The sequence below is a fragment of the Vanessa tameamea genome, chromosome 19 (assembly GCF_037043105.1).
Source record: "Vanessa tameamea isolate UH-Manoa-2023 chromosome 19, ilVanTame1 primary haplotype, whole genome shotgun sequence".
Lineage (NCBI taxonomy): Eukaryota > Metazoa > Arthropoda > Insecta > Lepidoptera > Nymphalidae > Vanessa > Vanessa tameamea.
In genome coordinates, this window is record NC_087327.1 from 4361072 (window position 1) to 4381411 (window position 20340).

General features: G+C 32.8%; 1 protein-coding gene across 2 annotated transcripts in view; it reads left to right on the top strand.

Moving 5' to 3' along the window:
* The window catches only part of LOC113396065 (hemicentin-1-like), a 133038-nt gene that overhangs the window by 41956 nt on the left and 70742 nt on the right, over positions 1-20340 (top strand). The window contains exon 2 of one of the 2 annotated variants that reach the window (XM_026633838.2): positions 4194-4230. The gene's annotated coding sequence lies outside the window, so the exon portion shown is untranslated. Of the gene's footprint in view, positions 1-4193; positions 4265-20340 lie in introns of those variants that run through there. The other variant, XM_026633839.2, reaches the window with a different exon arrangement.

Below are 20340 nucleotides of genomic sequence, written 5' to 3' on the forward strand. Positions count from 1 at the left end.
CAACCGATCGTCAATAATTTTTGTATACAAGTTGTCAGTTATACAGAAAACCACCTGCCCCTTTCCCCTTAATCCGAGAAACTAGAAGTCTCACAAAATCAAGTAAATTAAATATAAAAATCGGTCGGAATGTAGATTCTAATGAGAGTAACAGGCAAGGTAGTTATTTCTTTCCACTAATAAATTCCTGCTGATAAAAAGGAACGAATACTATTTGAACGATTTTTAGTCTTTTACCGAATAAGATTTATTATTGTTTTGTTTCAACATGAGATTTAAATGTATTAATAGGTCAAACTAAAAATATCTTTGTAATCTTATTAAGTAAATATTATAATATATTTATTAACATAAGAATTGATAGCATAAAGTGCTTAAATATATATACAAATATGAATTAAAAATAGTTACTGTATAAATTTTGACCGCATGGAATGATGGGAAGAATGCTAGCAGCATTTCCCCGTTGAATCGCAATCGCCCGATCCTCTGGGCTAAAAACGAACCAGCCCTCCTGTTACGAGTGGAGGCAATAAGGCGAGGTATTATACTTTTGATAAAGCTTTTTGCACCATTACTCCAAGGGCTAAGTGTTTCGACGGCAAATGGGACAAAAAAGTAATTTAATTTACTAAAAAAAAAAGTAAATAATTCAAATAATTGGTGTTTTACCTTATCCCCTTGCATACAAAGGTGTTGTATTTAATGTATATATTGTTGTGAATACATATTTTCTTGTAACCATATTTCGGTGCAACTGTGTTCAATGATCACCAAAACATCCTGAAGGGAATAAGAAAAGCTTTAAATAAATCCAACAACTTTTCTTTGCATAGGTCTTATCGTCAAATATTCGTAACTATTAAAAAACACTGTATAAATTAAATCTTTCTACGTGTAAGGAAACAGAAAAATTTATATATTTAACACTAGCTGAATCTGCGGATTTACCAGTGCGATATTTACAAAACTTTACCTGTAGCATACAAATCGTATCCATTTTCCCCCTTGAGAGGTGAATTAAAAAAGGAGCCCAGGACGCAGACTATTTTCATATAAACTTTCATCTACATCGGTTCGGTAAAATTCAGTTGTTTAAGCGTGAAGAGGTAACAGACAGTTACTTTTGCATTTATAATATAAGTATATATCTATACATACATTGATTGTGAACACCATTGTAAAGTTTCAAAAAAGTATAATTATGAAGGAACGCAAGATTATGTTAAAGAAATTGTTCATTTATCTTATGCCCATTTACTTGAGGCAAAATTGTGTAACAATTATTATTGATGAACGCATGAAAAAAGATTTATGTGATTTCCAGCCGCTTGCCTCACGCCAACCCTCTTTAGGTTTAGGCGCTCAAATGCTAAAAGGTATTGATAGATGTGCTTAACAAAAAAATCCCTTAGTTGGGTCTTTAAGCTGCTCTTACCCACGAGTTGCGATGGGATTGCTCGATAATTCTTCACTAACAAAACCAGACGGTATAGTATTTTTCTCTGATTAATATGTCTTGATAGGCTATCAAACTGAGAATGCGACGAAGAAATATAGCGGCCAACAGTTGGCCACAACGTACAGGCACACTCGTAAAATAGTGATGACGTTTGGCGAGTATCAAGCGTACCAAGTTAGTAAAGTTGGCTTGTTTGTATTTGTTCTTTTGCAGTACGACATTCTATCTAGGTATATAAATAATTTAAGCTATTTTTATATTAACATAATATCTTGTACTGTATTAAGTAAAGTGAGGATTTGAAGCCAATAAAATAGCCCAGGTCTATAAACAGTAAATAAGTAAATATCCCAGTGCTAATCTACACAATTTAGTGGAGGTTTGGAGCTTCCACCGCGCTGCTCCAAGGCAGGTTGGTGGATACATATGTGGTAGAATTTCATTGAAAATAGATACATATACCTATTCTTACGTTGTCCTTCACTGTCGAGGACGAGATGAACTATAAACAAAAATTAAGTGTTGCTGGCCTGGCCTTGAACCCGCAATCACTAGTCAAGATACAAGCGTTCTTAGCACTGGGCCAGACGGCCCAGTGGCCGGGTGAGCTATAAAATGTCTATAAAAACACACTCAACGCTATCCCAGTTGAGGTGAGTAATAATTCGACTTGGTCTTTAGCAGCGTCATCTCTACCTCCGTTTTTATTATAATACCATATAGCAAGTCATAAACAGGTTGCCTTAGGTCACGCTGAAGGCGTTGAACACATTTATTAGCCTCGAGCAGCTTTATGAGATAAAAAAATAGCCACAATTTTCAATATTTCGAAAAAACCGGGGAGTTTGGCTCGTGCTCTATACGCCCTTAAAATAAGGCCGAGCGTAATATAATGTTTCGACACGACAGGGCCTGAAGCGGCTTTGTATTCTGTTGCTTTTTAACCTTTGTGTCACGACGATCCATTAGATAAGCAATATATTAAATTTCGCTTGGCCCTGGTAACACCGGGTCACTGGTTACACCTATGAATTGAATTAGCTATGTTAATATATTAATTTAGTAACATATTTAAAAATACCTAATAAACCTTAGATTTTCGAATTTCATGCGATTTGCTAATAACTTAGCTATACTGTGCACTACTAAGAGTGTCTGATTAATATATCTTTATTTATAATACAACGCTATTACAGTTAACTACTTATTTCAAGTTAAATTTTACTTCCAAAATTCCGATAACAGTTTCGTCGACGTTCGAAACGCTATTTTTTCGCAGATCCATAATGAATATCATAGATTAATCGTAGTACGAGTACGAGTATGTGACGATCGTGCTTACAAGATGTCTTATTGTGTGTGACTTGTATGAGGCGACTAATAGTCATAAGCCAAAATACAAATTAGATAATATTTGTTATGTATATTCCATTAAAACGCCGATAATTGAATATGAGTAGTTTGATAGAACCATGTATAAAAGGGATGCTCTTACCAAATTATCATAACGAATTTTTCGAAATTCCATTCGAAAAACTAAATTAATATTGATATACGATAAGGGGTCATATGCTCTGTATGATTCCTTAAAACAAAAATATTCCTGATCGTGAATAACGTATTGCTCGCAACGCTTGCAATCCATTATCCTAGAAACAATTTTGATACTTTAATAAGTGTTTTCAGAACAAAATTACTTCTGTCAATCGATTATAAATATTAATTCCAAAATATACACTTGACGTATTTTTCCTATAATATGAAAATTAAATAAAGTAAAACAACAAACGGACCATAATCAATTTCCACAATAAGAAGACGGGTTACAGTGACCTTGTAGTGAGTGGTCATCATCAATCATGGTCATTGTTGAACTTTGAGACTTACGCGTCGTCTTTTGTGTCTTTGATTACCGGTGGTTGGCTCATACACATGCCTGTCATATTATTTCAAAACATCTTATTGTGGCATAGTCATACAAAAGTCCTTTGGTCGTTCCTATTCAGAAATAAACATACAGATCATGCTAATTCAATTATGATTCTACAATTATCTGCTAGTAACATTGTGTGCTATGTCCGCGTTCGTGTTTTTATATGTGTGGGGGAGGGATGTTAGGTGTTAGGACTATGTGTCAAGTCAACGTATAAGCTATATCCATTCCAAATTTAATCCAAATGCGTCCAACAATTTTTGCGTTATTGAGCAACAAACAAACATACAAACTTTCAAATTAACCATATTATGATAATGACGATGATGTTTATATAAGAATAAGAAGAAGGCATTAACTATGTAAAACTCAAAAATTAAAAATACAGTTAACGCTTACAGTTAAATCACGACCACGTGGAATGGTATCAAGAATGCTAGCAGCATTTCCCCTTTGAATCGTTAATCCAAAACCTGCTCTCCTGTCATATTATAACGATATGATTTTATAAATTACACCATGTCGTCAAAGAATTCTAACAGAAACTCAGTTATTTGTAATATGCTAGTTTGGCTTATTAAAAAGATGAACGTATCAAAACATTTTCATAAAATTTAGTATACGCTAGGAATTCAGGTCGACAGGAAATTTAATTGTCATGTAGAAAATACATCTGTTCCTTTGAAAACTTGTAAAGAGCTCGGGAAACATCTCGTGGTTTCCGAGAAGTTAGTCGACTCGTTAAAATAACTTAATGAATATGATTTTATGTATTCTAATAATATTCATATATTTCAGGTCAACTTTGAAGTTTGTGAAAAGCTGTCGCTAACGAGTGAGTCAATCAATTTTCGCTTCTATCGATAGTGGTAAGCTGTGGGCGTGCCACTAAAAGCAATCCATTTTCTGTAGACGTTCATAAATCACAACGACAATACATAATTATTATCCTTTTTGATTTGGGTAAGTTTACTAAAGTAAGCAGTCCGTAAATATTCCACCGCTAAGATATTTTATTTCGCAATATTGTAGGCTATTTTCCTCACCAGATGAACCATAATTATAAGACGGATCACTCTTCAATTTAAATCTATAAATGAATAGCCGGACCAGCTAGAAGCCTGGAGTCCTCGAGAAAGTTTAGAGTTGAAACCGCCTTGCTCTAATGATACGATAGATATGCAGGTAGTAGATTTCAATACGACATATTATGCTGGTTTACGTTAACGCTAAGCATGAGATGACATAAAAATTAAATCGGTTAATATTTCACATATTTTAAACTTTCATATATTTCAAAAAACGTAATATTTTTTTTTCTTTCTTGTGGAAGGGCAAATTGATGATTACCTGATGGTAAGTAGCGACCATCGCCCATGGATATTGGCGGTGTAAGAAATTTTAACCATTCCGTACATCACACCTATATGCCACCAATCTTGGGTGATAATAATGTTATGTCCCGTGTGCCTGCAGTGCTGGTTCTACTGGCTTCAAACAGCAACACAGCAATTCTAAGTACTGCTATTTGGTGACAGTGGAAACAGTGGAATGTTTTTTTAAAATAAATAGGTATTTTCTTTTAATTTTTAGGTTGTAACGTATCCAGTTCTTGTTGTTTTAAATGATTATATCCTAAATCATAACTATGATCACATAAAACAGAAAAAGATTCAGTCTTAACATCAAACATTAATATGTTCATTAATTAAGCTTATATAATCGATTTGAGAGAAATTTTCTTTTACATCTTTATCACAATCAGAAGATATACCTGCTTTAATATTTAATACATCTATTAACGATAAACCGTCTACTTCACTAAATTCAGGTATATCGGTTTGGTCATTTTGTGTTCTTTCGTGGACTTGGCTAACATCTCGAGAATCAATGTTCTTATATTAATCTTTCTTAAATCTGTATCTAATTCCTCCTTCAAATAACATTCGGATGATGGTACAGTAGGTATGAAGACTCTAAAGCCATTTTTTATCTTTTCATCAAACATTCAAATCAAATCAAATCAAAAATCTTTATTCAATATAGAAGTGTTTACACTTGCTTATTGATTGTCAAAAATCTACCACCGGTTCGGAATTTAGCACCTCGGACCTGAGAAGAACCGGCGAAAGAAACTCAGCGGGATATATATATATATATTTTAACCATTATTATATACAATGATAATTATATTTTAGTTATTTGCTTCATAAGGTTTAGTTCAAACCCGCATTGTACATTTCATTATACGTTAGTCGTACGAAACGTTAACCACTACGCCGCATCGGTACTCCTTTCGTCTGATCGTTACTTCTTTAAGATTTTAACATTTTTGTACAACAAGTTTTAACTTGAGGTTTTTATTTGTTACTTGTTTTAGAGAGTGAATGCATTTACCGTGAACCATGTCTAAATGCGGCCAGTGGTTGCATAGTTCTTTGGCCACGTTAGCCGAAAACTCTCTCGGCCATTTTCGCTCTGAAGGATGCAAGTTGGCCAAAGTTGTCGTTATTTATAAAAGACCACCACATTTTTGGTTTCTTTACTTACGGATTTGAATAAACCTTGCAAGTAAATCTTGATGTATAAATTTATATTTTTCATTAGCTCTTAAGTTCGTATCGATCAAAGCAATCATCTAGAATCGATGTTTCTTGTTAACTTCAAGCTTTTGTCATTCGATATGATGACAGGAGTAGCTTTCATATATATATATTTTTTTTTTATTTTGACAAACCAAACATTGATTTATGTAACGATCATTTTTCTCTTAATAATTTAAGTTTAGTTCTGTTCCCATTCTGTTTTTACCATTATGTTTTAAGAGAGAATCATATAGTATGTAAAATATTTCTTCAGTGTATATACCAAATTGGATCAGTGCACATTAGGCACAATCAAAAATTCTTTACCTCCTACAGTAATAAAAACATCTTATGGTGTTTTACTACCCAATTTACTCTCAGCTTCTTGTACTTCTTGTATTATATTTAATTTGCCTTAAATTATATGCATTTGTTTTTCTCCTGTTGATGCTATAAGTTCATTAAATCGTTTATAAAATCCATTTCACATTTCATCGTTTATTTCTTGATGCATCGTTCACTGTCAATTTAGAATTAAATGGTAATTTGATATATGTAAATGGCGACGCGGTCGGCCGTTCGTGTGTATCGTCAGACTAAATGACGCGAACGAATATGTTATAGATCGATGAGGCGTAGAAGCGGATTGGTTGGCGGACGATCACGAGTTCCCCTTCTCTAGGACTACCTTCAATGCTACTGACTGATGTAAAGTCCGTGGCAGAACATTATCCATAATGATCAGTCTGAGTTTGTAAAAACGATACCATATAATGATTAAACCATGTAGAGCCCATACATAACCTTACTTACGCGATACGTTACACACAGGCGCGATTTTTACACCCGTTATTGTTACACGCCAAGACGAGTCACCGAAGAAATACATAGAAATTTATACCAATCGCGACAAACTGCGGCAGTTCGCGCGCGTCATACCGCGCTTATGGATATCCACTACACGATTATTCATTAGCCCTATTGATAGTTCATACCAAGCTATTGCAGTAGTTATTATCAAATAAAGGTGCAGCCGCGGTCCGAGAGGGTGTCGTGAGCGGCGTCCTCCAGAAGTCCTCTACTTCCGAAAGAACTGCCGGCTTGGAAGAAACGACTCCTCCACTTGCTGTGGTCAACTTCGTCTTTCCAAGAGATTGTACGAACACCTTAGACCCCCGATTCTGCTCAATGGCTCTTTCAATCGTACGAGTATAGGAGCACCGGAGGTCGTGTCGTACGCACTTGCTGATCTCTTGGTTTAGTTGCTGATCTCTTGGGTATTCACGTCGTTTCTTCATTAGCCCTAAAGTCTCTTCCGAAAGTTTGGACTTTCTGCTCTTACGCTGCATGCTACAAAATCTTCGTGCCTTCTTCCCTGAGAATTCGAACTACATTATCGAGGTCAACCAGCTAAAAAGACACATTTTTCTAATAGATTAGTAAGGATGTTGTTAATGAAATTTCCCTGAATTCAAAATAGGGATCTATTCGGTAAGATAATTATTTGTCTTGGCCATAAGATTATAAGACTTATATTTGTTTTATAATTTTATTCATATGATATTTAATAATTTATCATACTTTTTAGTGCAATAAAATCTATTTAAACAATTTTTAACACAATACATGATAGTAATTATTGTTATTATTATTGGCTTCTACAAACAAATTTAAATTAAGAAGATTTTTTTTAAGACTGAAATTCTTTAACTGACATTTAAATATTTTATTACTAAATCGGATTACATTAGCAGCCTGTAAATTTCCCACTGCTGGGCTAAAGGCCTCCTCTCCCTTTGAGGAGAAGGTTTGGAGCATATTCCACCACGCTGCTCCAATGCGGGTTGTTGGAATACACATGTGGCAGAATTTCGTTGAAATTAGACACATGCAGGTTTCGTCACGATGTTTTCCTCCACTGCCGAACACGAGATGAAATATAAACACAAATTAAGCACATGAAAATTCAGTGGTGCTTGCCTGGGTTTTAATCCGAAATCATCGGTTAAGATGCAAGCGTTCTAACCACTGGGCCATCTCGGCTCTAAATCTACTAAATCGGATACACTAGTATAATTCTATATACTTTTAATGACGCTATGAATCCATGCAAAATCATTACATACTATAAAACAAAGTCTCTTACCGCGATCTGTCCCTGTGTATGCTTTGCTTACATTGCAAACCCTACCCTACGAGATAGATCAAAATAATGTACAATACAGTACAGTACACCTTAAAAAGGTCTTCAAAAAAGTCAGATGATTCAAAAAAGATGGTATATCTCTTAAGGATATAGACGTAGGATGGGACGGGTCACTAGTGAAAACTAAATCAGGAATTCGAGCTAGAATAAAAAAATAGTTACTATTTATACTGTTTAAGATAAAATATTCATGATTTCATTTCCTAACAACGTAATCAAAAAAATCCCAAAGCAAATGACACAAATAAAATTGCTTAATATTCTTGTACCGTTCTAAATAAAATTTTGTAAATTATCGAAACAATACAAAACATTTCTTCAGACTTTAAAACTTTTTGAATCAACTGGTCATTAGAAAAACGCAATTTCCCTTTAAATGGTCTGGGAAATTTGATTCGTGTGGCGTAAATGTAGTTAGTGTAATTATACTAAAAAGGGGTTCTTTATTTGAATATTTAGCGATTATCGATTGAGATTCACGTTTCCATGTTTTAACCACGGAACAAACGCCCCTAAGCATGAATGTATCAATATCTAGCCAACGAGTTAAATAAAAAGATTTTACTTGACATTTAAAGACAATAGAAAATTGAGAGCACCTTACGTTTATTGTTAAAAATGTACCTTCTTCAGTCTAAAGAAGAATGTCACGATTATAAAAAAATCGAACTGAAGTTTATTTGACGCTGTCAAAACTGTAACATCTTATGTACAAAACGATGTGCGAAGAATAAGAAGATGACATAATTGATATATTGTGAATATATTTAATCGTAACTACTTTTTTTTATTTCTAAAGAGATAATAGAAATGTTAATAGTAAATCGACCCTGATTTTATATAATTTTGGAGTTTTATTGAAAATTTATTAAGAAATATTATGCAGCGCATTGACAACGTGACAGAGTTATTTCTTAAAATACAGTGTACGACGAGTATCATATTAATGCGACCCGACCCTTAAGATGGTACATACCAGTCTAACATCCATACTGGTCTGCCATTGCTATAAATATAAAACAATATCTACACGCAATACAGTTAAATATTTTTTAGTTATTTAAAACTAGGAGAGGCGCTACAATACAGCATACGAAAAATTCGACGTGATGTCGTTTAGCATTTTTCGGTTATATTTTCATTTTGCGTTGCATTCAATTTTTATGGGGCAAACGTGTTAAAATATTTAATAAAAGTTAGCATAAATTTCAAATCTAAGTTATCTTGCATTCATTTCCTTTAAATATGTTCAAGATCGTTATCACCTAAATATGTTAGAATTACATCTTGTATATTTTATATAAAAAATAATTACTAAGGTAATATAAAGTGTCCAGTAGAGTGTTAATAAAACAATTACAAATTGCTTTAATATTTAATAGTATTACATAAGACTATTACTTAATATAACTTAAATCAATAGATCAACCTCTTTTCTAAGCATACTCGTATCATTCATCCGGCTATTGAATTCAATCCATCACGATTCAGAATCATAGTTCAACTGGTATTAATCACTACTTTCACGTAATATATTTTATCGTAATAGTTTTAACGGTAATTATTTTAAAGGGAATTGTTATAAGTATTCGACCTTGATTGTATTGCTAGGTATTATTAATATCGTCGTTACCTCAGTCAGCCTTATTATCGTGCCTTAATACTATGAATTCAATTTTGTAACATAGAATTACTGCATCATACCTATTATCGGACGAAGTGCCTCACCTATGTGTTAACAAAATATTACTGGGCGATTCTCACTTATTAATATGGAATTTAATAATTATAGTAGACATAGAGCGAGTCTCTCTGTGTACTACAGTTTTTGTCGTTTATTAATTTGGTATTATACGGACCTGATTTACGCCAATCAGATCGGGTGATATGCGAGATATTAGCACAATCCAGATTTAAATATTAACCTAATTGTATAACAAAATTTAAAATAACAGACAACAAAATTTAGTTACGCGTTTTAATTTTTTTAACAACTAGTTTATCTTTATAAAGTTCATAAACTTGACCTTAAAATGTTTATATGTAATGCATAAGTAAAATTTATTTATCTTAAAACATCAATCGGCCTTAAATCATTTTGTAAACATTATTTTGATACTGTGTCACAAAATTATATCCCAACGCTGGGAACGGCTCTTTAAGAGAAGACACAACTTATTTCATCTTATTTCAGGGCATATACGTTGATTTTTCTCACTCGGATGAGACAAATAAAACTTATTGATGCTTTTCTAATTCAATACCTGTGATATCGATTTAAGATCCATTGCTTCTATCAACTGGAATGCCTCGTAATAATAAAATCAAGAAACTATTTAAATAGTTTTTCTTGCATTTTATACTAGTAAAACTACAAAACAAGTTATATATGCAACTAGATCATTGAATCGTATTAAAACAGAGCCAAAATTATTACCCATTTTTTTTAAAATATTTAATTTAATATTAGATGTAAATATATACATTTATCAAAATAATAATTAAACATCTCAACATGTTCGTGGGAAGGCACTTGTACTGCACTCATTAATCTCCTACCTAGAAATGACCCTTCTGGGTCCGAACTTGAAAGGTAACAATTAAATAAATTACGCCACATTCAACTTTTTTTACCACAGACATACATCATTTAAATTAAAAATAAACTATCTATCCTTTGTTCACTTGGTTAGTTTCTCATAGGTAAGAATGAGAAGGACTATTTGACACATTCATGACAAATGTAGCTGATGACGTCACTCATATATACATTATTTGATTATGAAAAAACAAAAGTTCATTTTATTGTCATCCTTGCTTATTGTGTTTTATAGCTGATTATTTATTTTCGAGACCAACTGATTGAAGCGATATTTAGCGATATAAACAGTGGAGGATTACCTTAAAGTCTCGCCGAGATAAAATATCGTAATAATGAGTTTCATTCTACGCGTTGACGAGCCTTTTCATAGTAAGATGCTTTTATAATTCCATCGACAGGTGCGTTCTACGGGTTCAAGGACTCCTTTTGAACGGTAGGAATAATTATAGTGATCTAAATTGAAAATATATCTAAAAAAATAATCTTAATAAAACCAAAGCTTATTATGTTAAGTATTCGTACTATAGACATATGCTTAAGAATTGTTTTGCTATAGACGCTGTTTGCGTCTTAAAAGAGTTTGTATTACAAATGATTTTACCAATTAAACAATGGTTTTAGGAAAGATCGCAAAATGTAAACAAGTAGCAGTTTTTCTTTGTTGTTTTATTTGCGTGACAACGTTGGAGATAAACGTCAAGAGTAAATCGGATGTGTCAAATGAAATGCTACTTGTGTATAGAAACAAAACTCGCACTGAATCAGCGTGGTGGAATAAGCCCAACAGTGGGACGGTTACGTTCTGTTACTAATGAAAATAGCAATAATTGCCAAAAAATATATATCAAGATTGAATTGGAAAAGAATATTGAGGTAGATTTATTTTTAAACTATTTCATACAGAAAGGAAATAATATTAAGAATCTTAAAAATCTTTTCCATATGTGATAAGTAACACATATTTAAAGTAAAATGCGAGCGCCTGTTATTCTTGTAATCGTTAATCAACTGAGCGCAGTAATTGAAACAATTAAAAAGTATTTGGAGGTGTCCCTTAGAGCAAAGAGCTGTAGAAATTGCATCTTAATAGAAGAAGATACTTGTATATATATAACGACCTCCGTGGTCGAGTAGTGTGTACACCGGTTGTCATGGGTACGCCACTCCGAGGTCCCGGGTTCGATTCCGGCCGAGGCGATGTAGAAGAAGTTCATTAGTTTTCTATGTTGCCTTGGGTCTGGGTGTCTGTGGTACCGTCGTTACTTCTGATTTTCCATAACACAAGTGCTTTAGCTACTTACATTGGGATCAGAGTAATGTATGTGATGTTGTCCAATATTTATTTATTTATTTATAATAGATTTTTTATGCTCACATACAAGTTATTAGGGGATCAAGTAATGTATGTAATAATAGGATTCCAATCCTATATTAAATTCAGCTCGCTAACTGGATTTATTCAGAACAGGTTTTGAAGTGAAATTTATCTTCGGATGACATTGAGCGACAGTACGCCCGTGAATGTTGCGAAGGGACTTTATTAATAGTCAGGATTCCGTATCAGACTACTGGATTCAATTATCCACAACCTTACGTCCCTTTGGTAAGCTCGTACGACGAATAGAGTTATCAACGGCTTATTTATGAATGTATCAGAATTTTAATAACGCCGCGTGAATCCCATTAAAACGTCAAATTATTCAAATAGGCTCTTACGAAGCTTTTAAATAGTTAGTTTACAAGATTAACCTATGACAAGAGGAAATGGTTCTTGAGTTTGCGAGTTGTAATCAACAAACTAATATTACAATTAAATAAATGCAAATAAAAAAATTACACGATATTTTATCATCTATAATGTTACACTGATGCCAGGAAGAAGGAAAATATTTCAAAATTGTATTATTTTTCCAAACGGTTGCTCCTCACAAAATCCTCTATTTATTTCCTCGTTTTATCCGTAAGTGTTTCCTGTTAATAAAATATTATTGAAATGTCTTTTTCTATTTATGTTATAATTTTCCTTTCCGTCGTTGCTATTTTATTACCCACGCTTGTTCTAAGGACAATCCTCTTGAGAAGGGCTCGAGTAAAATTAAGCACGTTTTTGCGCTTAAGAATTGTACCGAGTTACGTAATAAGTGGAAAGGATAAAATACTGTTTACAATTGTGTTTCTTGTAATTGCACATCTCTTGTGTCACCGTGGATTTACTATGTACTGAATGTTAGGTTTAATTACGAAACAAACATTTGGAATCTAGCGTATTCGCAGGTTTATTACATATATTAAAAATAATTTACACAATTAAAATTTCATAATAATTTATTAGGTACATATATTTGGTGGGTATGGGTACCACCAAATCATCACTCATTCTAACATACAACGATACTCAGTATTGTTGTGTTTCGGCTTGAAGTGTAACTGAGCCGGTAACTACAGACACGTAAGATATAATATTCTAGTTCTCAAGGCTGACGATTCATTGGTGTTATAAGGAATGGTTAATATTTCTTACGGTGTCAATGTCTAGGCGATGGTTGTTTACCATCAGGTGACCATTCTGCTTGTCTACCTACTAAATACGAAATTTGGATATTTTGTTGTGTAAATATATATATTTTTTAATTCCTGCAAGAAAGTCCCTATAATTTTGATAAACAAAAAGTACCTCGATCGAGGAGGTTTTTGAAGCGTATTTTATCGTTACGTTCAGTGGCAGAATGGTGGATTTACATACATCTGGTCAAATTTAACCCAAAATAAGCATGTTTCACACTATCCATTCATGTGAATAAGATACATTATGGACACATTTATCAACACGAAAATTCAGCGGTGCTTGCCCGGATTTCGACCTTCGATTGAGATTTTCAGTTACGAATTTTCGAGAAGTTGAGACGTAATCTTCGCTTTCCTAGAGCTTCGTTAGTCTAGTGACCATCTCATAAAGCTGTAGATTTCGTGGTCCCGGGTCGGTTTTATTTAGTTTTTTTTTATTAAGAAATGTTCATGACTAGTCCGAGTTAGGCAGGCAGTGTTCCTCTCTCGTTCCTCATAAAGTACGTAAATATATTTGTTCTAGGACTGGTCTCTTTCCGGTCAAAACGTGAACCTACGTTTCCATGTTGGTTAGGGGTGTTAGGGTAGAGTTAGGTTTTAATAAGTTCACCTAAGTATGCATACTCACTTATACATTATACGTTCTCGATTGGCATAATTGGCATAATATGGCATATCAAATTAAATGAAGATATTTACCATAAATAGCTGGTTTGACGTTTTATATTATTCTACGTTAGAATTGATTAACTTGCAAAACAAAGTTGAACCCACCTCCCCTCGAAACGTCACATAAATATTGGGAGATTAGCTCGCGACGAAGTTTTCCGAAAATATATTTGTATAAATTGATGTATTACACGTGAAACCCCGCTTGTATAATTCCATCGAAAATATCAGAAAGTTATAGAAATAAAAAATATATTTTTTTATTTGTCGACTTAACGTTTCCTGTAAACTCTACTAGAATTATGTGTCTTACTAGTACTTAGTCGAAGAATTGTATTCGAATCGTATTTATATACTACTTTACTATGACAGTTTCGAGTCTGGAAATTATTTATTTTTTATTCGCGTTCATCAAATTCCCAACAGGCCAAAAGTATCAGTATTCCAAACTGTCAAAAGTACACCGATAGTATTTGAATAGACGAGTTCTACTTCTTTTTATATCGTTGTTTCACACGTCAAATCTTTTATAGTTTTTGTGTTTATCTAGATTATTATATCAATTGTTAGAAATTGAATTTGTTTTGTATCTATCCATATTGTATATTTATTATATGTCTTCCCGATTTCCTCTCCTATAATAAGAAGCCTTTATCACCCTTAATTCGTTGCCTTCATAACTTAGTAAAAGAAGGTAAAACCAACAAATACGAATGTACTTATTAATTTCTTACAAGGAAATCCTCAATTATTATCTGAAGGCATTATTAGAGATAGAAATATTTGTTTTTACATAACAATAAGGAAAAGCATAATAGGATTTTCGTTCCAAATATTCCCAAGGTTTTTTTTCATTTAAAATTGGCTTGCAGAGTGGTTCACGGGCCACGTGATGGTAGGTATGTTGTCACCTCTGCCCATAGATATTGGCGCTGTAAAAAAATGATCTACCCGTACACGCGCCACCATCCTTGGGAACTAAGATGATACGTCCCTTGTGCCTGTAATTAAAAAAGGTCACTTTTTCTCTAAACCGGAACAAAATAATATTAAGTATTGTTGTTTGCTAATTAATTTCTTAAGCCCTAAAGGGCTCTTTCTTAGGATAATGTTCCTAACAATTTCAGTAATTTGGAAAACAATTGAAACTTGTAAATTTGTATCAAATATTACGACATGCAGTACAAATTTCTGTTTTTCAATTTCAACATGAAATGTGATCGTACTTTCTGTTTGTGGGAACTTTTTAATTAACATGATTATTATGTATGAATTTCCCGAGGGCATCATTAAATTATTTAAGAGTTTATTCACTCGATGTATGAGTTGCAGGTTTAACAGACATAATATAATTCATGATAGTGTCAAAAATGAAATCAGTATAACAAAGTAAATGATAGAATTTATCAAAATAGATACAGCCACAGACAGCAAAAGCAAGTATAAGGATAATTATATATATATACACTATATTTTATATTGTTGTTTATACATAAAATATTTAAAGTGAATTTGAACAACATAATCTAACTAATTTTCTCTAAATCAATATAATTAAGTATAATAATACCAACTTAACAGCGTTATATATTTTCACATTACATGCAGAGTACACTCATCATTCCTTATATAGTATATAGATATATTTATTCAAAATAATATTTGATTTTGAATAAATAAACATACTGAATATTATACCCTTAATATAAAAATGGTAATTTCTTATTCAAATATATGTACGTAGACAACTTTCTCGTCAATAGAGACTAATTCTTTATAAATATTTTAACGCATAAACTCGAACGATAGCAACTTTGAACCTATAATGTGAGGTTAGAGACGAATTTATAAAAAGCACAATTTTATAATACCCTGGATGCCAAACAATTAACTTTTTAAATTGTCTCATAGCACACGTGGAACTAAAAAGATAGCTCGACTCTGTAATGCTAAAAAAAAACTATATAGGTACAAATTTTCTTTATAGATATAAACAAAAAAATAACTAACTACAATATTTTTCTTCAAAATTGGAATGAGACCAAACGGATTATAATATTATAATACTCTATCAAACAAATACAAAATACAAATAATTTATTGATAGTAAAAATATGACTTACAACCTGTATACCAACATCATACATTTAAAAGTACATATATGCAGTGAGGTCAATACATAATGTGACATTGTAATTATGAACAAAGTTTTTGCTCGCTACCCTCGGCATCGAACAGATGTTACGACTGCCCAACAATGATACACTGATCGTAGAAAAATAAATGTTATGCGTCATGTCTTGCGGGTCAATATAGCGCAAGTGGTAATTTTTTTTTTTTTATGGCATTGGTTGGCGGACGAGCATATGGGCCACCTGATGGTAAGTGGTCACCACCGCCCATAGACAAAAGCGCTGTAAGAAATATTAACCATTCCTTACATCACCTATGCGCCACCAACCTTGGGACCTAAGATGTTATTTCCCTTGTGCCTGTGATTACACTGGCTCACTCACCCTTCTAACCGGAACACAACAATACAGTGTACTGTTATTTGGCGGTAGAATATCTGATGAGTAGGTGGTACCTACCCAGACGGGCTTGCACAAAGCCCTACCACCAAGTGAATGCCGATTGTAGGCAAACAAAATAAGAATTTATCAAATCATTTTATAAATGTCGGAGTTCTAAGATAACAAACATAACAAAGATAGATACTACTGAATTGATAACCCCTTCTTTTCTGAAGTCGGTTATGAATTAATATTTGTATGTTTGTCGTCTGTGTGTTCCTTAACTATTCATACGATTGTGATGAAACTTAGTTTAAATGTATTTTGTCCTTAATATAAAAGCTTTATGTAGACCCTTATTCTATCCTTGCGAAGTCGGCACGGATATGTTCTATTGTACATATTATACCAACGTGTGATTTTTTTTAAATGTTTAAAAATGCATTGTAATATAATATGTATTTAAAGTCTATGTACACTCCAAAACTTAAAGCCGCCATTGTGAAAATTCTATATATCAATCGGCTTAGTAGATTTTACGCTAATACGTGCAAAACGAATCTTACCTCATTATTATATCATTTCATTAAAGAGTAGCTATTTACTTATTATACAATTTTTTACAAGATTAAATGAACGCTACTTAGTTACGAGAACGTGTTTTTTAATTAACAGAAGATCAGAGCCTGTATTTTATAACAAAATTACGTAAATATAAAATGTTATAATGGATACATTTTATTAAAAGTAACTCAATATAACATTAACCAAGAGATAGAAATTTGTATAAAAATATAAAAAAAAAAAAAAAACAGCTCATTTGACGTAAATGATTAAAATTGAGCATAGTTTTAATTTTCAGCGGCCCGAATATTGACACGGGGCTTGAAATTGTTCATAATATACCTTCACTTTCCTCAAGTTTAAATGAAACGAAATGTATAAAACGGAGAATAAAACGCTCAAAATTACAAGTAATATTACGGAACAATAATTTTTAAATTAATCGAAGCAGCTTGCAATTGTCTGATTTTTTATTTTTGTTTTAATAACGTTCGATCGAGTAATGAAAACGTTAAAATGGAAATTGGAATGCCGAACAAATGCACCACCTGATTGAACCTGACGATAGGCTTCGCCCCTAGACTCGGCTAATTTAAGAAGTATAAATGTCGATAAATTGATGTTTAATGTATTATATTGCTCACTCACCATTCAAACTGAAACATAATATGTATCATGTATTATGGCAGGCCTAAATAATGTCTGCCTACGCAAAGTTCTCCGAATCCGAATATTTTATTTTGGTTTTTTCTTTTTTTTTTAATTTGTATATACATTTTATTCCTTATAATGGCAATATTAACTTTTGATGTGGATAGTTGGTATTCAAGGCGATTGACTTGTTCGTATATCCGTTTAAACTTTATGAATTACCTAAAAGAAACCGAACAACACAAAGCGTCATTGTAGTCATAAAGCTACACAATTAAAATAACCCGGCTCCCTCCCAGCGGAGAATATGCTTACATTTCCAGTTCCCCGAAGACGCGCCTTATTATAACTAAAACAACCAACATAAACTCCGCAGTTATTAATATTTGTATTATAATATTTGTGTTTGTGTAATGACGATGGTTTAAAAGAGAAAAACATGTACATACTTAAATTAATATAAATATTTGTGTACATACAGTTATATCAAAGTTAGTTCCTGACAGCGGCTTCAGTCACGTGGGGCAGGGAAGGCAGGTTTTAGGTACTATATGTCCTTGCATGTACCTCTAATAATTTGTATGGAAAATTTCATAATAATTGATTCAGTAGTTAAGACGTGATAGCGTAAAAAAATAAAGTCATTTATAATATTAGTTATTGTTTGTACTATATTTTATTTACGAAATACTATCTTCAGGTAGCAAATAGATTTGAGAAGATATTTATGAGTATAATACCGATCCGTATGAACCACAGTCGTGGAAGAAGTCGCTATTCATAAAGTAATAGCGCCAGCATCTTGGACAATTCCAGGGGACGAAATATTGCACTACTAACTTACTGTTATAACAATATTTGAACTATTTTAATATATTTCTTTTAAGTTATTTTTATATGATTGGCAGGTGGACGGCAAAGGGGTCACCTAAGATAGCAGGTGGTAACTACTAACTATAGACATTACAGTAGCGCTGTAAGAAATATTGACCATTTGTCAAATCACCATTGCACTACCAACTTTGGGAGCTGATATTCTATGTAAATTATGCCTGCAGTTACACTGACTCACTCGATCTTCAAACTGGAACACAATGATACCAAGTACTGCTGTTTGGCAGGACACAAAGCCGTTCCACCAATTGTCTTCGTCTCATATTCTCTTGAGTTTTCTGGGAAATGCTAAGGCTCTTAGGGTAAAGCGAAACATTTAACATTAACGAGAGAAAATTCTATTAATACCATCCTTAATTATTTCTGTAATAAAATATTACAGTAATAATTAAATAAGAAAAATAAAAAATAATTATAAGTTACATAAAATCGCCTACACGATCCTATGCCACAGTTAAAACGGCGGTGTAGAAGTTTGAAGTGGTTTGTCCAACTAGTAAACATATATTTCCTTTGTCCTCAAACATTTCTCAGCAATGGAAAAACTTACAATTGCAATGATCTTTTACTTTAAAAAACTTTCCTTTTACTCCGTGACATTACAGTATTATTATATCCTAATAATCCGTGATATTATATTATTATTGCGTCTTATTAGTACATGGATATATATTATTATTTCTATTTTATATGTAGGCGGACGGTCAGACAAGCCACCTGATGGAACGTGGTCACCACCCATAGAAATTAGCGCTGTCAGAAATATTAATCATTCCTTACAAGGCCAATGCACCACCACCACCAACCTTGGACACTGAGATGCTATGCCCCTTGTGTAGGTACACTGGCTTACTCATCCTTCAAACCAAAACATAATACTAAGTATTGCTGTTTGGTGGTAGAATACCTATAGAATGGGTGGTATACAGAAAGGCTTGTACAAAGACTTCCGCTAAGTAAACCTGCTTAAATTTTTTTCGTATTAAAATATTGCACCATGGAGTTAGAATACCTGTTCTTCTATTAAAAGAGGGGCTTCTCAGAAGCTCACTTGGGAATGTGTCATCTGTTCACAAGTTATTATACCGCCAAACAAACACTTTATATAAAGTAGCTGTATTCATAGCTTTGAGCGTTATTAGAGCGTTTCTTAGTACTCCAACCGCGATCCCATTTCTAAGCTGTTTCTATTACAACGTAATGTGTTTCAATGATTGTTTTGGTGTTACGTATACTTTACAACCTATTCCTCAGAATGTTCATTTCAACAGAGCGGTAGAGTTCGATTTAAGAAAAAGACAATATAAGTTTGATGCACCGGTGACACGCAACAGGAAATTTGGTCTTTCGTGAAAATAAAACGTAGTAAGCGCCAGATTGCTTGGATTTGATTTCAGTCATAGATTATTTAAATATAATATATAATTGTGCCCATTTTTGTGTCCCATTAACCTATGCGTACGTCGTACCTATATAGTATAATAAGAGTGTTTATATAAAATAAAATAAAATAATTAGAAAATGTGATGTACGTATAAATCAAATTAAGTAGGAATATATTTAAAATTTACGATTTCACGCCCAAAAAGTTGTCTGAAAGAGATCGCAAATAGCGATAAAACCAAACATTTTTATATACATATTGCAATATGTATAAAATATAAGGCTTCAGTTATTTGCAATTAATGTGTGATAA